This window comes from Panthera uncia, chromosome F2 (assembly GCF_023721935.1).
Source record: "Panthera uncia isolate 11264 chromosome F2, Puncia_PCG_1.0, whole genome shotgun sequence".
Lineage (NCBI taxonomy): Eukaryota > Metazoa > Chordata > Mammalia > Carnivora > Felidae > Panthera > Panthera uncia.
The window spans coordinates 59,318,606-59,339,348 of NC_064812.1; the positions used below are offsets into that span (position 1 = coordinate 59,318,606).

At 35.1% G+C, this 20,743-nt stretch overlaps 1 protein-coding gene across 5 annotated transcripts in view; it reads left to right on the forward strand.

The window, feature by feature from the left end:
• STAU2 (staufen double-stranded RNA binding protein 2) overlaps positions 1-20,743 on the forward strand; it is a 310,778-nt gene that overhangs the window by 74,760 nt on the left and 215,275 nt on the right. The gene's annotated exons all lie outside the window — the stretch shown is intronic.

Here is a 20,743-nt window from a genome sequence, read left to right on the forward strand (position 1 = left end):
CAATAGAAGTTAGCCTCTTGCAACCCTAACAACAGCAGGAGGAGAAAAGAACCAAAGGTTTCAGATACATCAGAGATGATAGAGACCGTTTCCCCTTCCACAGCTTTAATTTCAAATTGTTTATTGATAGAAGCAAGTTTAGTCAGCCCAAGGAAAGGGCTGTGCCTTAAGTGCTAGGCATGCTTTAGAAGAAAGCAGCGGACAGGCAGCTGAAGATGGAAAAAGTGATAGAGGCATTGTATTAGCCTAGGGCATAATGGGTAAGATGGGCCTTACAGTAGTGGTATAGAATCTGATGTTTAGTGTATTCCAAAGTTGGTAAGGAGTGGAGATGGCATGCTAGAACAACAAAAATTCATGTATTTGGTACGGAAATTTCTAGTTTAAAAATACAGTCTACATTGTCCAAATTTGGTTTTATACCGGGATTCCCATTCCTCCACTTGGTTGCCAAACTTACTGTTTTCTGATTTTTTTTGACGAGGGCCATCCTAATGAGTGTGAAGTGTGGTCCAGCCAGTTTTAACACCACCTCACAGTTACAGATTCTTATCTGGGGACACATTTTTTTTTTTTTTCTCCTCTGATTCATTGACACCAGGAATATGTTTATTCATTGATTCATTCAGTATGTCGGTGTTAATCAATTAGTAGTTCTTGAGAAGTGAGGCCCTTACCCTTGAGCTTATAGCCTGGTAGTGGAGGATACATGATTATAACTGAGAATGATAAATGCCGTAATGGGGATTATGGCAGACACCTCGAGAGTACTTTGGAAGGTTATTTATCTTCTTTAACACCAAGATCAGTAACGCGGCACAGCATCTCCAAAACTATTTGTCATAGACTGACCAGCTGATGCAGTTAGAGAAAAGAAAACAATGAAAGTACAGAGAAAGAAATAATGAAGATTAAGGCAGAATGGCAAAGAAATTAGAGAAAATTTTAACAAATTATAAGAGTCTACAAACCTCTGTAAAAATATATTGGAAAACCTAGATGATCTAGATAATTTCCTGGGAAATATTGTTTACCAGAATTGGCCCCTTAGAAATATAAAGCTTGAATGCATCAATATTCACTGAAACAAATAGAGAAAGTTAATAAATGCACACAAAAGGACCAGACCCACAGAGTTTCACAGAGGTATTCTGTCTACCAAATTATCAAAGACTACATAGTCTTTAACATTTTTAAGTCTATATAACATTTATAATCTAGACCAGACAGATACAGAGACAGAGGAGAATTTCCAGATTTTACTGTATACAATTTTAGTTATATAGTATTTTCATTATTTTTGTTCTGTAATTTCAGTTTGTATTTTCCCTTTATGTAGAAGTTGTTCAGTAAAGGATTAATTTTTCAAGTAGAGGGTTATTTTTTCATTTTATAATTTTTTAATTTCTGGCTTATCACTTTGTGACCCAAGACTTTTTTTTTTTTTTGGTAATGTTTCTACTTGATGGCACTTACTCATGCTTTCTTTGAGATCTAATGTGGAATCAGTGCAAGGATTGCATATGTACTTGAGAAATATAAAGGATATGAAGATTGATGTATATATGATCTTCCATAAGATTTTGTTGTTTAGGTCTTCTGTATCTTTACTTTTTGCCTACTTCATCTGTTTTGTACCAAGAGCGGCATGTTAAAATGTCTTCGTATTTGCATGCTTCTATCTATATCTACTTGCATCTCCTGTAACATTTTGCTTTATAGAGGTGGTTGCTGTGTTATTTGACCCATAGATACTCATAATGGTTATATATTATTTGAGAATTGCAGATTTGTAGCATTAGAAAATGTCCTTTTACACTAATGCATTTCAGATAGAATTCACTTTTTCTGATATCAAGGTTACAATCACTATGTTTTTAGTTTCCATTAACCTGGTATACCTTTGTCCTTTAATTTTTAGTCTTTCTCTGTTTTTGGTATCCTGTTGCATGTGGCGTATACTTGGGTCTTGCTTTGTGAGAAATCTCATTCTTTTAAGCCCAACTTTGAGAAACAAAGTCAGACTTTTTTTTTTGGCAGCCTAGTTTGGGGTTGGTTGACAGTATGTATTGTTGGGTGTTTATCATAAATTAAATGAGCTAAGTCTGCTATTCCAAAGTTTTGGTGACAATATATGTGAAGTTCATGATAAGATAAAAGCACTTTATTAGAGGGGTGCCTGGGTGGTGGCTCAGTCGGTTAAGTGTCTGACTTCGGCTCGGGTCATGATCTTGCAGTTTGAACTCTGTGCTGACAGCTCAGAGCCTGAGCCTGCTTCAGATTCTGTGTCTCCCCTTTCTGTCTCTCCCGTGCTCATGCTCTGTCTCTCTCTGTCTCTCAATAATAAACGTTAAAAAAAACCCACTTTATTACACAAATATCATACCAGGGAAGGGTATTGAAATTAACAATATTTTAATTTTTTTTTTTTACCCTTTCTGAGTATATCAAATTAAAGGAGATGCTGCTAGGTGAAAGAATAATTTATATAATTAATAGTCATTTGTTGTCTTAGGAATGCTTTTTTGGACTTCTTCCTTGAAATTGAGAAGCTGAATACTTGTAATAAACACGTAACACTTCCCCTTGTATGTCAGTATTTTCTAGTTCTTTGCTTTCCACAAATTACAAGAGGATCTAGTCAAGTTATCAGTTGTCGTGTCATTAAAAGCAGTTTCTGATAGATCATAATATAAGTTGTGACACAAAATATGTATTGCTGTAACAAAACTCGGATGATTTCCTTCTGCATGTGAGTAGCGTTTCTCAGTGATTAAACCTAGGAAATTTTGAATTAAGAATAAAATTGAGAATCTATGTTCTTTTAGCAGTGAGGATTATTCTTTCTTATCCATCTCAGTAAGAAGCATATCCCTAAGATTTTACTTTTTGTTTAAAAATTATTCATTGAAGTGTCTAATATTTATGTTCCATTAATTATCTGCTAACAACAATTGTAACAATGTCTCATTTCACAGATTTTTTTGAACATATATGCTTAATGGTGACAGGAAATACAAACGTCTAGAAATTTTAATTAATATCCATATTTTTGACGCATAGGATTACAATAGAATGAGCCATAAAAGATTTCCAGGTATAAAGTTAACGGTAAAATTCCATGGAGAGAGTAGAATAACATGCAAGTTCAAGAAGGAAAAAAAATTTATAAAAATCTTGATACACTGAAGAGAATTTTTGTGCTTTTGAGGGTAGGTATCAACTTGTTAGGATATTTAGATTCCTTTGGGTACATTTAAAGGAGTGACATAACACTTGTATTTTAAATTGCCAATATTGCAGTAAACCAGAAACTATATTCTTTGCAAGTATTTAAGCTAATGAAAAATTTTAGGTGTGCTAATTAAAATTTTAGATGTAATAAAAATGTGCAAGAATACACATAGTTTTCAAAATTCCTTAATGGTGCGTGAACATTGAGTTTGAAGACCATTGATATAGATTTACTTGAAGAAAAGCTGAATTAGAGATGGCTGTTGTGGAATGCACAGAAGTGGTGTATATTTTTATCTTGATTTTTACTTGGATTGTCAAACGTGGTGGTAGGATGAAAATGGCTTGATAACTTAAAAAGTCTTGAACACAAATATAGCAGTCATAGTTAGTCTTTTGAGCTCAATCATACCCCAGAGTGAAATCTTATTTTTCTTCAATGACATTGAATATAATTTTCCCATTTATAAATAATAAAATTGTATTCATCGTCAGTATTTCTGGTATTATACAGTTAAAAATATTTATCTTGAACCATTAGAGGGCAGCATAAATTTATCTTTGGAATTAGCTTTCACAGTGTGTGAGTCACAGGCTTACTGTAAGCATGATTTAAATATGCTGAAGTTTTTTAGTTGAAACTAAAACTTCTCATTTGGAATTTTAACTAAAATCTCACATTTGGAATTTTTTTAATACAATAAAAATGTGATAGTAATACACTTTTTTTTTTTTCCTTCTCTTCCTCTGCTGCTGTTAAGGCTCTTATAAAGTTCGGAAAGTGGCACAATTTAATTCTAAACATATTATGTACTTGATTTTCATCTAAAGAATTACTTAAGTAAGTTTTATAAGATGGTCTATGAAAAAAGGGATTTGAAGACAAATTTGGGAAATGCTGTACACTTTATCCGCTTAAAGATTCCTTAAAGGGGAGCCTGGGTGGCTCAGTCGAAGGTCCGACTTTGGCTCGGGTCGTGATCTCATGGTTCATGCATTCGAGCTCAGTGTTGGACTCTGTGCTGACAGCTCAGAGCCTGGAGCCTGCTTCGGAGTCTGTGTCTCCCTCTCTCTCTCTGCCTGTCCCCTGCTCATGCTCTGTTTCTCTTTCTCTCTCTCAAAAATAAATAAACATTAAAAAGAAAATAAAGGTTCCTTAAAGATTCTTAAAGATGTCATACAGAAAACTGTGTATCTTAGTGGTTCCCAATCCTGGCAGAACATCAGGTTCTCCTAAAAACATTTAACCAGTCTGATGCCACACTCTATCTAGACTAATTAAATCAGAATTTCTGGTTGGGGAATTTGAACACACGTGTTTTAAAAAGTTCCCCAGGTCATTCTAATGCCCAGCCATTGGAATACCAGTTGAAACACATATTACCCTTTATCAACATCAATGATTATTTTATGATACGTTAGTTTAAGTAGTCCTAGGACTTTTGAAAGAGTTAAACAAGAAGGTAAAAATGGTAGCTAACCACCATCCTCAAGGAATCAGTTGTTCTGGATAGCCAAGTTTTCTAAATTGCTGAGGATTTACCCTTTTTATAAGTCTTGTAACATAAATACATGGTATGTTCTTATGTCAGATACTCCTAGACATCAGTTTCTTGAGTACCCAAGTCTGCTTTTGTTACTTCCTAAATCATCCTTGACTATCTTGTCATATTATTTCTTGTTGCATGTCATTGTGTCTTTGTGTAGCATTGCTTGCCCCTTGCCTCTTTAAGGCTCTTAAACTATTACCTTGAAAACTGATACTGAAGTTAGGATTGGAAGCAATGTAAGAATAACAAGGCTTTGAATTAGGCTTCAGGGTGATCCTTGAAGTGTGAAGTACATGAGCTTTATTTGGTTCATGGGCTTTTTGACTTCAGAATTTATTTTTTCCCTCATACATTTTAGATTTCTTCTGCACTTTAAGTAGAATGAAGTTGCCAGTTAGCTGAATATACATTTGGTGAATATGTAATCACATAAAATATTTTGGCAATGAACAGAGATAACGATTGCTTTAATAAATTTCATAAATTACTTTCTCATACATTAAAGGAGAAAGAAAAGTTCATTTGTGCATGACTTCCCCCCTTTTGACCTTAGTTCTCTCTCTCTCTCTCTTTCCCTGTTGGCTAAAAAAATGAAAACAAAAAACAGAGAAACTTACTTTCCAAAATGAGAAGGTTTGCATGCATATTCTTAAAAAAATTGCCAAGTTTGGTAATTTTTTATGTCATTTCTACAAAGGTGTTCCTTTATTGACTTGACCTTTTTATTTACGATGGTTTTTTTTTCTCATCTAGAAGCTTTATGTTCTCTCTCTCTCTCTCTCTCTCTCTCTCTCTTTCTCCGTGTGTGTGTGTGTGTGTGTGTGTGGGGGGGGTTAATTCCCTTGATGTCCAGAGTCGCTTCTTGAGAGCCAAAAAGCAAACTTTATTTGTAGCTTTTTGATTTTTAGATGTAAAAATCTCAGTTCACTGATGTAAGAAAAAGAAAGAAAGAAAATTAAAAAAGGTAAGACTACATGACATTTTTCTTTGGGGAAAAAACCCTTTTCCTTATAGTTGTGGATTAAAAGTCAACAGAGATAGAGGTTGGTTCCTCATAAAATATTTTTTAACATTACTGTCTGAAGTATAGGCAGTAAATCACTCAACACTAAAAGAACAAGCAATTCAATAGAAAATGAGCAAAGGACATGAAGAGACATTTCACCAAAGAAAGCATATGGATGATTAAAAAATAATGAAAAAATGTTCAACATTCCTAGCCATAAGGCAAATGTAAATTAGGACCATGATGATGTATTACTACTCATCTACTAGAATGATGAAAATTAAAAATAATGACAACAACAAATGCTGGTAAGGATGAAGAGAAACTGGATATCTCAAACATTTCTAGTTGTGATGCAAAATGGCTCAGCTACTCTGGAAAATGGTTTGGCAGTTTCCTATAAAACTAAACATACATTTACTATGTGACCTGGCTATCACACTCTTGAGCATCTCTCCCAGAGAAATGAAAATTTATGTTCATGTAAAAACTGTATGAACATTTGCATAGTTTTTACATGAACATAAATAGACACTGCTTTAGTTTCAGCTCACAAATTTTATATATTTAATTTTCATTCAGTTCAGTGTATTTAAAAAATTTCCCTTGATACTTCTTTCTTCACCTATGCATTATTTTAGAAGTATATTGTCTACCTTCCAAGTGTTTGGAGATTTTTCCATTAATTTCTGTTCATGTTTATTATTATTATTATTTATTTATTTTATTAATGTTTATTTTGAGAGAGATTGAGTGTGCGCATGAGTGGGGGAGGGGCAGAGAGAGAGAGGGAAAGAGAATTCCAAGCAGGCTCCGCACTGTCAGCACATAGCCTGGTGTGAGGCTTGATCCCATGAATCATGAGATTACGACCTGAGCCGAAATGAAGAGTTGGATGCTTAACCAACTGAGCCACGTAGGGGCCCCCTGTTGTTCATATTTAGTCTGATTCCATTGTGGTCAGAGAACACACTGTATGCTTTCACTTCATTTAAATTTGTTGTGATTGGTTTTATGGCTCAAGATATGGTCTGTCTTGGTATATGTTCCATGGGTACTTGAAAGGAGTATGTATTCTGCCATTGTTGGTACAGTGTTTTATAAATATTGATTGGATTCTGTTAGTAAATAGTGTTGTTAAGTTTGTCTACATCTTTGCTGATTTTCTGTCTGGTTGTTCTGTGAGTTGTGAGAAGTATATTGAAGTCTCCAAATAAAATTGTGGATTTGCCTATTTCTCTTTCAATTCTGTCAGTTTTGCTTTACATATTTTGCAACTCTGTTAGGTGGAATCTCATTTAGGATTGCTATGTTGCCTTGGTGGATTGACCTTTTTATCCTTATGTTTATTTCCTTTTTGTTTTTGGTAATTTTCTTTGCTCCTAAATCTACCCTGTCTGATATTAAAATAGCCAATACTGCTTTATTTTGATTAATGCTTAAATTGTACATTTTTCCATCCTTTTACTCTCTACTTATAATCTTATATTTTATGTTTCTTTTTTTTTTATGTTTATTTTTGAGAGAGAGAGACAGAGCATGAGCAGGGGGGGGAGGGGGGGCACAGAGAGAGGGAGACACAGAGTCTGAAGCAGGCTCCAGGCTCTGAGCTGTCAGCACAGAGCCCAAAGTGGGGCTTGAACTCATGAACTACAAGATCATGACCTGAGCCAAAGTCGGATGCTTAATAGACTGAGTCACCCAGGCTCCTGTATGTGAGTTTTTATAGACAGCATATATGTGGGTCATGTTTTCAAGTTCACTTTGCCAGTCTCTATCTTTTAGTTGGAATATTTTGACCGTTTACATTTAATATAATTATTAGTGCATTAGGGCTTCAGTCTACCATTTTATTTTTTATTTAATTTTATTTCACTTATTTCTGTTTTTCCTTTGTCTTCTTTTCCTACCTTTTTGTGGGTTAATTGTATTTTTTTTAGAATTCCATTTTGACTTATTGAGGCTTTCAGGGTATATCTCTTTAAAAAAGCAAACACTTGCTCTAGGTATTATATTATACATATATAATCTATTAGTCTGTTGGTGTTTACATTTTGTCAGTACGAGTAATCTTAGAGACCTTAACCTCCCTTTAAGTCCTTTATCCTCTTTCATTATGTTATGTTATTGTCTTAAATATTTTCTCTACATACTTTGAAAGCCCTATCAGCCAATGTTATGATTTTTGCTTCAGATATCAAATATAATGTAGAAACCACAAGAGGCAAAATAAAATTTCCTGTGTGCCCATAGTTTTCCATCATTCTATTTTCCTTTCAGATGTTCCAAGATCCTTTTTTTTTTTTTTCATTTCAAGAACTTTGTTTCTGTTCTTTTAGAGTAGGTCCACTGGCAACGCAGTGTTCTAGTTTTCTTTTCTCTGAAAATACCTTCATTTCTGAAGGATAAGTTTATTGGTATAGAATTTTTTATTGACATTTTTTTTTTCCGAGCACAGGATAAATGTTATGTCACTTTCTTCTGGCCTTCATGGTGTCTGATGTTATATCCATTGTCATTCAAATTACTTTTCCTTTATCAGTAAGATATGGTAAGGTGTCATTTCCTTCTTGTGGCTTTCAAGAGTTTTTTTGACTTTTGATTTCAAGAATTTCTCTGGTGTGAATTTCTTTGGGCGTATCCTATTTGGGATTTAAATTTATATAACTTTTGACAAATATGATAAATTTTCAGCCATTATTTTGGGGGGATTATTTTCAGCCTTATATGATTTTTTCTCTTCTTCTGAGACAGCAATTACACAAATGTTAGATCTTTTGTGATAGCCCTGTAGTTCTCTGAGATTTTGTTCATCCTTTTCCCCCTGCATATTGTCTCTCTATTATTCATATTGGAGAATTCATATTGTTCTATTTTCACATTCATTGATTCTTATCTCTTTCATCTATATTCTGCTGTTGAGCCCATCCAGTGAATATTTCATTTTGGTTATTGTATTTTTTCAGTTCTAAAATTTCCATTTGATTATTTTTTCTAGGACTGTTTCTTTGCTGAGACTTTCTACTTTTTCATTTGTTTCAAGTGCATTTGTAATTGTTTATTGAAGTATTTTTATGATGGCTACTGTAAAATATTTGTCAGATAATTCCATCTGTATCATCTTGATTTGGTAACTGGTGATTGTCTTTTCTCATTAAAGTTGAGATTTTCCTGGTTCTTGGTATGATGAATGATTTTAATAGAATCTAGACACTGTGGATATTATGAATCTGTGGATCTTATTTTTATAGGCTTCTTCTGATACTGCAACAACAGGAGAATGAGGAATCTATCATGTTAATGCTAGGTCTGGGTGGAAATTCAGGTTCTGCACTTTGCCTTATTGACACCTTGTAGCTTCACTTGACCTTCTCTGACACCACTCTACCAGGGGAAAGGAACTTTTCATTATAGCTGGGGGAGGATGGGAGTCTAGGCTCCTTACTTAACTTTTGCTGACAGAAATCCAGATGGGGTTGCAGCTTTTTTTGTGATGTATTGTTGGAGTAGGGCAGTTGTTGCATGGAAGTTTTCTGTCCTGCATAATTTCTCTTTTCCTGGTCCTTTTGCTAAAGAGAATAAACTTGCCTTGTTTTCTTTTTTGTTTGTTTGTTTGTTTTATCTGCACACATTGATGCTTTCAGGCTGCTGGCTTCTATAGCACCCAACTCAGGATATAACAGGTCAAGAGAAATCACAGGAAACTCACCACTCTGTTGTTCCTTTGGTCTTAAGTTCTCTAGCTAGTCTCTTTCCAACTTGCAAAATTTTCTTATGTTGCTTTTTTTTTTTCTAATGTTTTTTCAATGTTTATTTATCTTTGAGACAGACAGAGACAGAGCATGAGCGGGAGGTGCAGAGAGAGGGAGAGACAGACTCCAAAGCAGGCTCCAGCCTCTGAGCTGTCAGCAGATAGCCCGAAGCGGGGCTTGAACTCAAAAACTGTGAGATCGTGACCTGAGCCGAAGTCAGGACGCTTAACTGACTGAGCCACCCAGGCACCCCTCTTATGTTTATTATACATAAATGACCTGAAATTTAGTTGTACTTAGCAGTAGGAATGGGGAGAATTATTTCTGTTCTGTTTTGTCCTAGGACCATCCTTATTTCCTCTTATGTGTATAAATTTTGGTTAGATTTTAAGAGTAAAACATTGTTTATAGTTAATTTGATATTTCAGTAAAGAGATAAGTTTAAAAAAATTTTAAAGAGTGAGATTATTTACCTATTTATTTATTAATTTAATTTATTGTTTTAGAGAGAGAGAGAGAGAGAGAGAGAATGCATGAGTGGAGGAAAGGGACAGAGGGAGAGGGAGAGAGAATCTTAAGCAGGCTCCATGTTTAGTGTGGAGCCTGATGTGGGTCTCAATCCCACAGCCCTGGAATCATGACTTGAGCTAAAATCAATAGTCAGATGCTCAACTGACTGAGCCACCAAGGCACCCCTATATTTGTATTGTATTGATGGAAAAAATTTCACACAAGATTTTTGAATCCGGACTACCAAAAGTGGAAAAGAGAAGTGTCAGAATCTGTGTTTACTGAAAAAAAAAAAAAAAATTATAGGAAGTATAATAAAATGTATACTGCAAAATCTGTGTCCAGTTTTGCATTTTGCCTTCTTAGCTGTTCACTTTCTTCCTACTTTCTAGGACAAGCACATACAAACCTTTGGTTTAAAGAATTGTCTACAGTCTTATCTCCCCAAATACTACTACTACTATTCCCCTTTCACTTTAAAAATGTATCACAAGAATTTTCCTGTAACTAAATATACTTGCATGGTATTCCACTGAAGTAATACACCATAATGTATTGTTATTTTTGTTGTGGAGTTTGTTGCTAGTCATCATGAAATAACAGGCAGTAGCACAAATAACAAACATGGGGACGTTACAGAGGTTTCACAAGTTTTCAAACATGGTAGTAGTTTAATGTCTGTAGCTACCATTTCTTTTTAGAGAGTATAAAAAGAAAGCTATTTGGGACATTGATCCTGCTTGGTGTGGGGTTCACTGGATTTCCCACTTTTAGACTTACACTATCAAAGGCTGTAGGGACCTCTTCCTCTCTGTCTGCAGCCTCCTAGCCTGAAGCTACTGTTAGGGTTAAACCCTAGACACATGTACCATTTGTCTTCAGTGGACATTTGACATTTAGGAGGACATCCAGACATAATGTTCTACATCACCCATCCTCTGGCACCCTAGGAATGTTAATTCCCTGACGTGGGAATCAGATGCAAGTGATTTCTTTTCTTTGTGTGTGTAATATATACATGGGAAGCAGTATTCATTGGAGTACTACGTACACAGGATTAGGCTCTTCACCAAGTTTAAGACACAAAGGATATAGCTACCTTGTATGGAGAATGTTTCATTCGAATTTTCTGTCTACATGGAGGAGTTCTCAGGTGTCTGGCTTTTACCAATAGGTAGAGATAACTGCCATTTACTGAGATGTGGAGGAATGGAGGAGACAGACTTGGAGTGGGAATTAGGACTTCAGCATAAACACGTAAGGCATCCAAAGGAGCTGTCAAGTGTGTGTTTGACATAGAAGACTGGACCTCAGAGGAGAGATCTAAATTAGAGAGGTAAATGCAGGAGCTGACTGCATAATCAGTGCCCCACAAGTCCCTGCTCTACCAGGCCTCTCATTACCTCTCTGATTTCATCTACTCTACCCACCATGCCAACTCTGCTCCAGCCACCTTGGCCATATTTTCCGAATGAGTCATCCATACTCATATTTTAGAGTTATATTTATTTTTTATTCCCTCTTTATTAAAGTCTGTTGAAATCTTTTCAGTCATGCCCCTTTTATGCCACTCTAGTTAAAAATGCACCCCACCTCCTCACTCTGACATTCCTAGTTTCTTGCCCTGCTTTTTCCTCTGTACCACTTAGTGTTATCTCTACTAGCTTTGTGTGGCTGTAGTATGTAAAACAAAGAGGAGCAATGATGCTAAGCTGGAGAGGGTAGGCAAAGGTTAGATCCTCCAGGGCTCTCCTAAAGACCAGTAGGAGATGCAGATTTTTAAGGAGGAGGAAATGTGGCCACTTGTGCATTGAGAGGCAATAGAAGGGTAAGAGTGGTTATGGATAGATGAAGTCGGAGACAATTGCATTAGAATAAAAACAAAAGGAAAAGGAAAACGTTTAATGATCCAAGCACGCTGCTAGGTTGAAGAAACAAGGGTGGTAGAGAATGATTCTGTCTCCCACTTAAGGAATTGAATCTAGAAGGTTAGAAAGATGATTTCAATCTAAGTACTCTGAAAGAGAAAGGTCAGGGTATTCTGGGAGCAGATGGTTCTGATTTTGTTTTTAGACAGTTCAGATTTGTAAACCTGAATTTAGTATTTGAACAGCTTTCACAGAATTACTACTTAGAAATAGCCTCATAGTTTTAAAATTTAGAACCTAGGGGACGTTAATAAGGAAGTACTGCTCAAGCAAAGTAATTGAGTGAGCTTTGAGAGCACTAAATCAGATCAAAGGATTTATTTACTGTAGGACTGCTCCAAGAACTCATGATCTGTCCTAGAAATGTGTATAATGTGTATCATTTCCCAAACTTGTTTGGCCATGGATCCTGTTAAGTTAATGAATCGTCTGTGGATACAGAACAGACATTAGGGAACGCTAGCTTCATGATTTGCTCAAGATCTTAACAATTAGCTAAAAGTAAGTTACCATAGGGGTGCCTGGGTGGCTCAGTCGGTTAAGTGTCAGACTTTGGCTCAGGTCATGATCTCGCAGTTTGTGAGTTCGAACTCTGTGTCTGGCTCTGTGCTGACAGCTCAGAGCCTGGAGCCTGCTTGGGATTCTGTGTCTCCCTCTCATTCTTCCCTTCCCCTACTCACGCCTCTGTCTCTTTCTTTCTGCCTCTTTCTAAAGTAAAAAAACAAAAAAAAACAAAAAAAAACAAAAAACAAAAACCATTAAAAAAAAAACATAAAAAAAAAAAAAGTAAGTTACCATAACACAATTTCCTTGACTGTGTCCTATGATTTTTCTAAGACATTTTAGTGTTACACATAGAACATCAGGAAGTATGAAACTGCCAGTATTCTTGTGGACAAATTTTAATACTATCTTGTATGTGGGGTGAATGAAATGCATAGTTTGGCATAAATATAGGTAATAATCCTGTATAGTTCAAGGGATAAATCTTATACAGAATCTATGTGAAATTTGTGACCCATGAATGTGTAATGAAATAACACTTTACCGTCTCTTTAAAACCTCTTTTTTGTGGCTTTGAAATATTAAGAATACTTCATTTTAGCTTTCTTAGCTTTGGTTCAGTCATTATTTTGGCAGATAATGCTATTTTTGAACTTAGTATATTGCAAAAATAATGGTATAGTAAAAATGTGACATTATTTATATTCTATTATTAAAAAGAGCATTTAGAAAGTATTACTGGTAAGCACTTTTCCTATACCTCTAGATCAAGGGTTGGCACACTACATCTCCTGGGGCCAAATCCAACCTGCTGCCTGTTTTTGTATATTCCACAATCTAAGGTTCTACTTTTAAAAATCATTGAAACAAATCAACAGAATAATAATATCTTGTGATGTGTGAAAATTATATGAAATTTAGATTTCAGTAACCATAAATAAAGTTTTACTGGAGTACAGCCATACTCCTTCATTTATGTACTGTCTATGGCTCCTTTCACACTGTAACAGCAGTGTTGAGTAGGTGTGACAGAAACCGTATGGCCTGCAAAGTCTGAAATATTTACTATCTGGCTCTTTTTAGAACAAGTTTGCAGACCTTGGTCTAGATTAATGGGTAATAGAGTTTATGGGGTTATTTTATAAGTTTGAATATATGAAATACAGGGAACTGTGTTTTATGTATATCCAATTCTCTAAATAAATATTTTCTAACAATTTCCATTAATTTTTCCCTGCTGCAGTTCTCTTCTTCATTTCTTTTCTCTGCTATAAGATACATGTTTTATTTCAATTTCAATTAATTTCCTTCCTTTTTGCATATGATCAGTAAAACAGTATATAGTGTCCTATGTTGTGACAGGAAGCACATGGATTTGAGGAGCATTTGTAGAATAATCAGAAATTTGGAATAATTGTATGTTTTCTCCATATACTTGATTTGTGGGGAAAACTTTTATATTTGAAGTTGACTTTGACTAAAGTTTTTTTTTTTAAATAATGATTTCAAATGATCATATAAGCAGCAGAATAGTACTCTTATTGGATTTAGCTGACCCAAAGAATCAGTAACTGATTTTTTTCCCTAACACAACTAGAGTGAATAGACTACTTCACCTCTTTGATTTGAATGTTGCTACTACTTTAATTTTAAGATTCTATTATATATTCTGTTCAGTAGCCCTCTTCTTGTCTCTTAAGACAATTCATTTCACTTTTTTGTTTCCAAATATAGGAATGGTTTTGCAGATGAATTTATTTCTTTTTATAAATTTTATGGTTTGGTAGAAGTAAAAGTAATGTATGCCTTATTCTAAATTATGTAAAATATGAAGTTAAGAAGTAGCTTGAGATATGTAAATACCGCTAACGTGCTTCAACATGTCCTTTTCAATACAATATTTAGTTTCATTTGTGATACAGAAATTTATTTTCATCCTGAGTCATCTGAGGTTGTAGAGAATAGGTACTAGGAATGGCTCATTAATCCCTCACTATTAACACTTCACTTATGAGGAAGAAAACTAGCTGAATGTACCTAGGCTTCCATATTTTTCATTTTAGTGTCTTATTGCTTTCACAGATTTTTTCATAATAAATTATCCTTGTTACTAGAGGTGAAACTAGGATCATATCCTCCCTTCAAAGAGGGAGGGCATAGAAACATTATTCACAGTGTCCATGATTAAAGAATTTGTGAGTATTCACTAATTGTGGTCTTACTCCTTTGTTGGTGTAGGTATAAAGATAAATTGATGAAAATACAGTATTAAAGTAGATTGGTAAGTGGATTTAAAACTCAGAGGAATCCAAAACCTACAGGAAATAGTAAAATTCATGTCATCACATAGAAAAGATTTTCTATATTAAACTGTAACACCAAGATGGATACATTGTAAATAATATCATTTGAACTTTATGTAAAAAGAGTTTGAAATTCTACTTTTTTTTTTTTTTTGCACCAGAATAACAGTTAAAATTTATATCAACTTCTAGGAATTCAAAAACATATTGTGGTATTTTCTTATGGAAATCATTTGTATGTTCAACAAATACTTTTTGTGTTCTCAGAGGTGGTTAATTTCATTCCATTTGCCCAGGAATGTCACAGGTACCCAAATGAAGAGTTTTTTTTTTTTTTTTTTTTTTTTTAACGTTTATTTTTGAGACAGAAACAGAGCATGAACAGGGGAGGGGCAGAGAGAGAGGGAGACACAGAATCGGAAACAGGCTCCAGGCTCTGAGCTGTCAGCACAGAGCGTGACGTGGGGCTTGAACTCACGGACCGCGAGATCGTGACCTGAGCCGAAGTCGGACGCTTAACCGACCGAGCCACCCAGGCGCCCCCAAATGAAGAGTTTTTAAAATAAGTAAGCTATGAGATATTTAAGAATACTTTGAAAAAATATTAAGTCTAGAATTTTAGTGGATGTAACTGTGTTAAACGTCCAGTGAAAATAAGATAAAAATAGAGAGGGATGCAAACCATAAGAGACTCTTATACAGAGAACAAACTGAGGGCTGCTGGAGGGGGCAGGTGCAGTGATGGGCTAAATGGGTGATTAGCAATAAGGAGGGAACTTGTTGGGATGAGCACTGGGTGTTATATGTAAGTGATGAATCACTAAATTCTACTCCTGAAACCATTATTACACTGTATGTTAACTAACTTAGATTTAAATTCAAAACATTGCAATTATATTTGAAGCTACTCTGATGGACTAAATCTTTTTTAAAAATAGTATTTCAAAGGACTCAAGTAGTATTTTTACTGTATATAGTTGGCTTAATTAATCAAAAAGTGATTAAAATATCAGTACCTGCAATACTATTCTCCCTTGGGATAGAATAGCTGTTACTTGAAAAAAAGAGGAGAATCTTTTTCTTTTCTTTTTATTTATTATTATTTTTTAATGTTTATTTTTGAGAGAGAGAGAGAGAGAGAGAATGTGTGTGTGTGTGTGTGTGAGTGTATGAGTGGGGGAGGGGCAGAGATGGAAACACAACTTACATTCTATATATATTCTATATATATTCTATTCTCTCTATATATTTATATTCCATATAGTACACAATTTTAAAAACTTGAATGTTATGCCACCCCTGCATTCCAGTACCTATTCTGCCCTTGCTAGTTTCATGTGTATCCATTTAGGATATTCTCTAGCTGTATGTACTTTAAGTATCATTCTGTAATAATCTCCTCAATCTCTTTTTTTTTTTTAGGTTTTTATTTATTTTAGAGAGAGAGAGTGAGAGCAAGCAGGGGAGGGGCACAGAGGGGGGCGGGAAGAGGGAGAGAGGGAATCCCAAGCAGGCTCCCCACTGCCAGCATGGAGCCCATTGTGGAGCTTGAACCCACGAATTGTGAGATCGTGACCTGAGCTGAAATCAAGAGTTGGATACTTAACTGACTGAGCTACCCAGGCACCCTCAATCTCTTTTTTAAATTTGAAATATGCCTTAAAAGATCATTCTGTATTAAAAAATTTTTTTTTAATGTTTAATTTTGAGAGAGAGAGAGTGCAGGTGGGGAAGGAGTAGAGAGAGGGAGACAGAATCCAAAGCAGTCTCCACTGTCAGCACAAAGCCGGATGTGTGGCTGGAACGCACGAACCATGAGAACATGACCTGGGCTGAAACCAAGAGTCAGACACTTAACCGACTGAGCCACCCAGGTACCCCATAGATCATTCCATATTAGTATATAAAGAGCTACATCATCTTTTCTAACTTCAGTATGAAAATTCAGGAACCTATAACAATATAGGTCTATTTAATGCCTCAGCACATCTGTTATACTGTAGTTGTCATTTGTTTACATACATTATGAACCTCATAATGTCATAATTTTGGCTTAAATAGTCTATATGTCTTAAAGAAAATAAAGGAAAAAATAGTCTTTCATAAATATTCACAAATTTACCATACCTCATACATCTGTTCCTATCTGAAGAGGTAGGTTTCCATCTAGCTTTACTTCCCTTCAGCCCAAACATCCCTTAGAATTTCTGGTAGTACAAGTCTGCTGGCAATGGATTCTTTTAATTTTCATTAACTGAAAATATCTTATTTTGCCTTCATTTTTGAAGGATATTTTCAATGAATATAGAATTCTAAGTTTTCAGGTTTTTTTACTTACAGCACTTTAAAGATTTTACAGTGTCATAGTATGTCTTAGGTCTTATGGCCTCTTTTTTTTTTTTTTTTTCTCATGAGAGGTCAGCCATTTAATAAATAAGTAAATATAAATAAATACCTTAACTCACCAAAAAAAGGGAAGTCAACCATTATTGGAATTTTTGTTCCCTTCATGCAATGTCATTTTGGCTTTGAGCAGTTCAAGTATAATGTGCCTTTGTGGTTTCCTTTATAGTAACGTAGCTCACTGAACTTACTGACTTTGTAAGCATGTCTTTAACCAAAAGATTTTTTTTAGCCTTTATGTCTTTTAATATTTTTCTGCCTTCTTTTTTTTCACTTCTCTCCATCTGTTAGACTTTTTAATATTATCTCACAGGTCCGTAAGGCTCCATTCATTTTTTTCAATCTTTTTCCCTCTCTGTTCTTTGGTTTGTATAATTTCTACTGATTAACCTTGACTCCTTTGTCATCCTCTTTCTGTTATTATGCCTAGCTAGTGAATTTAAAATTGGAATATATTTAGTTGTCTCTAGCCATATATATGGCTAGAATTTCCATTTAGCCTTTCATTTTGTAGTTTCTGTTCTCTGATAAGATTTCCCGTACATTTATTCATTAAGGGCATATATTCTTTTATATTTTTGAGCACAGTGTAGCTGTTTGCTAATTCTAACATCTGGGTCATTTCAGGGTTGCTTCTGTTGATTGTCTTTTATCATGAGAATGGATCATTTTCTTCCTACTTCTTCATATATTTAGTAATTTTGGATTGCATTCTTGACATTGTAAATTGGCTAGAAACTGGATTTTGTGATGTCCGTCTGAAGTATAGCGAACAGTTTTTTAAGCAGGCAGTTAATTTGGCTGAAGCCTACCAACAAAGTGTGTGTGTGTGTGTGTGTGTGTGTGTGTGTGTGTGTGTATATGTAAATATGTAAAAAAATATATATATATACACACACACACACACATACACACACACACACACACACATATATATATATATATATATTTGCTCAAATTTTTATCTCTTACCTGTGTTGTTTAGAGTCTGTCCTATGCCTGTGTAGTTCAAACATCAGGTAGAGATTTGGGCAGAGTTTTATACACAGAATTTGGGGCTCTTCCTTTCTAGATCTGTTATTTCTAAGATTTTCTCCTTCATTTCCTACTGACCTTGGTTGCTTTGAACCCTTATCTCTGGGCCTTCAGGCTAGTAAGGCTTTTCTGTTGGCACTTTAGCTGCTCTTTATGGAATAGACTGGACCCTCCCTAAAGTTTAAGCTGTTAAAAAAAAAAAAAAAGAGAGAAACTCATTCTGTGCTGTTCCTTTTTCCAGTGTTATTCCCACTGCCCCCCCACCCCCACCCCAGTATCTGCCTGTTTTGTTTACTCTTCAGTGCCTTCGGATGATTGTTTTTTTGTATTTTGCTGAGAATTTATAGTGTCCCATAAAGGATTGGTCTAATTAGAATTTAGTCATCCTGAAAACAGGATAGCTGCTTACTTTAAGAACTGTTTAATATTTCCCTGTCTACTTATTCTATAATTTATTTAACCAATTCTGTATTCATGGACATTTAGTTGTCTCTAATGTTTTTCTGTAACAATGTTGCAGTATATATCTTTGCACATATCTATCTATCCAAGATTTTATTTAAATTCAAGTTAGTTAACATATAGTATAGTAATTGGTTTCAGGAGCAGAATTCAGTGATTTATCACTTACATATAACACCTAGTGCTCATCCCAACAAGTGCCCTCATTAATGCCCATCACCTATTTAGCCCATTCCCCCCCACCCCAGCAACCCTTAGTGTTTCTCTATAGTTAAGAGTTTTATGGTTTGCCTCTCTCTCTTGTTTTATCTTATTTTTCCTTCGGTTCCCCAGTGTTCATCTGTTCATCTGTTTTGTCTTAAATGCTCCATATGAGTGAAGTCATATGGTATTTGTTTTTTCTCTGATTGATTTATTTCACTTTGCATAAATATACTCTAGTTCCATCCACCTTGTTGCACATGGCAAGATTTCATTCTTTTTGATCGCCAAGTAATATTGCAGCACACGCGCGCACGTGCGTGCGTGTGTGTGTGTATACACCACATCTTCTTTATCCATTCATCAGTTTGGGCTCTTTCCATAATTTAGCTATTGTTGATAGTGCTGTTATAAATATTGGAGTCTTTGCACATACATTTAGCCATGTGTGAGATATTCTTATAGGTACTTCAGATACATCAATAAATAAAATAGACATTTTTACTCTGATGAAACTTACATTCTAGTTGGGTGAGATGGATAATAAAAAATAAATACAGGCGTGCCTGGGTAGCTCCGTCAGTTAAACATCTGACTCTTGATTTCAGCCCAGGTCATGATCTCACGGTTCATGAGATTGAGCCCTGCATTGGGCTCTGTGCTGACAGCACGGAGCCTGCTTGGGATTCTCTGTCTCCCTTTCTCTCTGCCCTTCCCTCACTCACACTTCTCTCTCTCTCTCAAAATAAATATACATTAAAAATAAATATAATAAATGTTTTGTAGTAGATTCAAAGGTAAGAAGTACTGTGGACAAATGGAAAGTAGAGTAGAAGAAAAAGGATGAAGATTACAGTTTTAAATAGGGAGATTTTATTGAAAAGGTGAGATTTGAGCAAGACTCTAAGGAGAGCAAGTGAGTTTTGAGAATGCTGTGGGAGAGGCAAGAGATTAGCCACTGCGAAGTCCCCAAGTGGAAACATGTCTGGTGAGTTTGAGGAGCAGGAAGGAGGCCAGTGTGGTTGGAGTGGAATAAGTGTTGAATGGTGTGATTGAACTCATTGGTACGGTGTGGAGCCAGACCTGTGTAAAGCTGTATTAGGCCGTTGGAAGGATGTTGTCTTTTATTCTGGATGAGATGTAGAAGCATTGCGGTTTTGAGCAAAACAGAGACGTGATCCGACTTACATTTTGAAAGGCTCACTTTGGTGCTAAGAGAACAGTTAGGAGGTTATTATGATAATCCAGACTAGAGATGGAGCTATTTTGAATCTTTTGGGGCTTTTTGGCAACATAATTAGGTGAAAAATGATACCTTTTTGGCATTTTAATTTGTATTTCTTTATGAATCAAGTTGATCATCTTCTCTTATATATATGAGTCATTTTTTCTGTGAGTTGTGAAGTTATAATTTTTGCTTATTTTTCTATTGATTTAACAGTCTTTTTCTCACAGATTTGTGTAAGTCAGCTGATTTTACTGTGTAGCCAAGGATGAACACTACAGATTTAGTCTGTCCTCAGTATATTGTGCAGCTGCCTCAAGGTCATTGGTCATGCCAAACGTTGAAAAGTACCTGGAGCCAACTGTAACTAGGTGCATCCACTCTTAGCCCTTCCCCAGGCAGATCCCACATGCATCTGTTTACTTTTTTTTTAACAAACTAACACAACATGTTTATTTGTGTACGAAGCATTTCCCCAACCTTTTAACATGAAATCACATCTATGTGATTAACATCTACGGCAGTATATCCCCAAAGTAATATGCATACCTGGATTAATTCTAGACATTTATGTAAAACAAATATGAAAATTTATACTTTAATAGTTACGTATTTGTTTAATTGTATAAA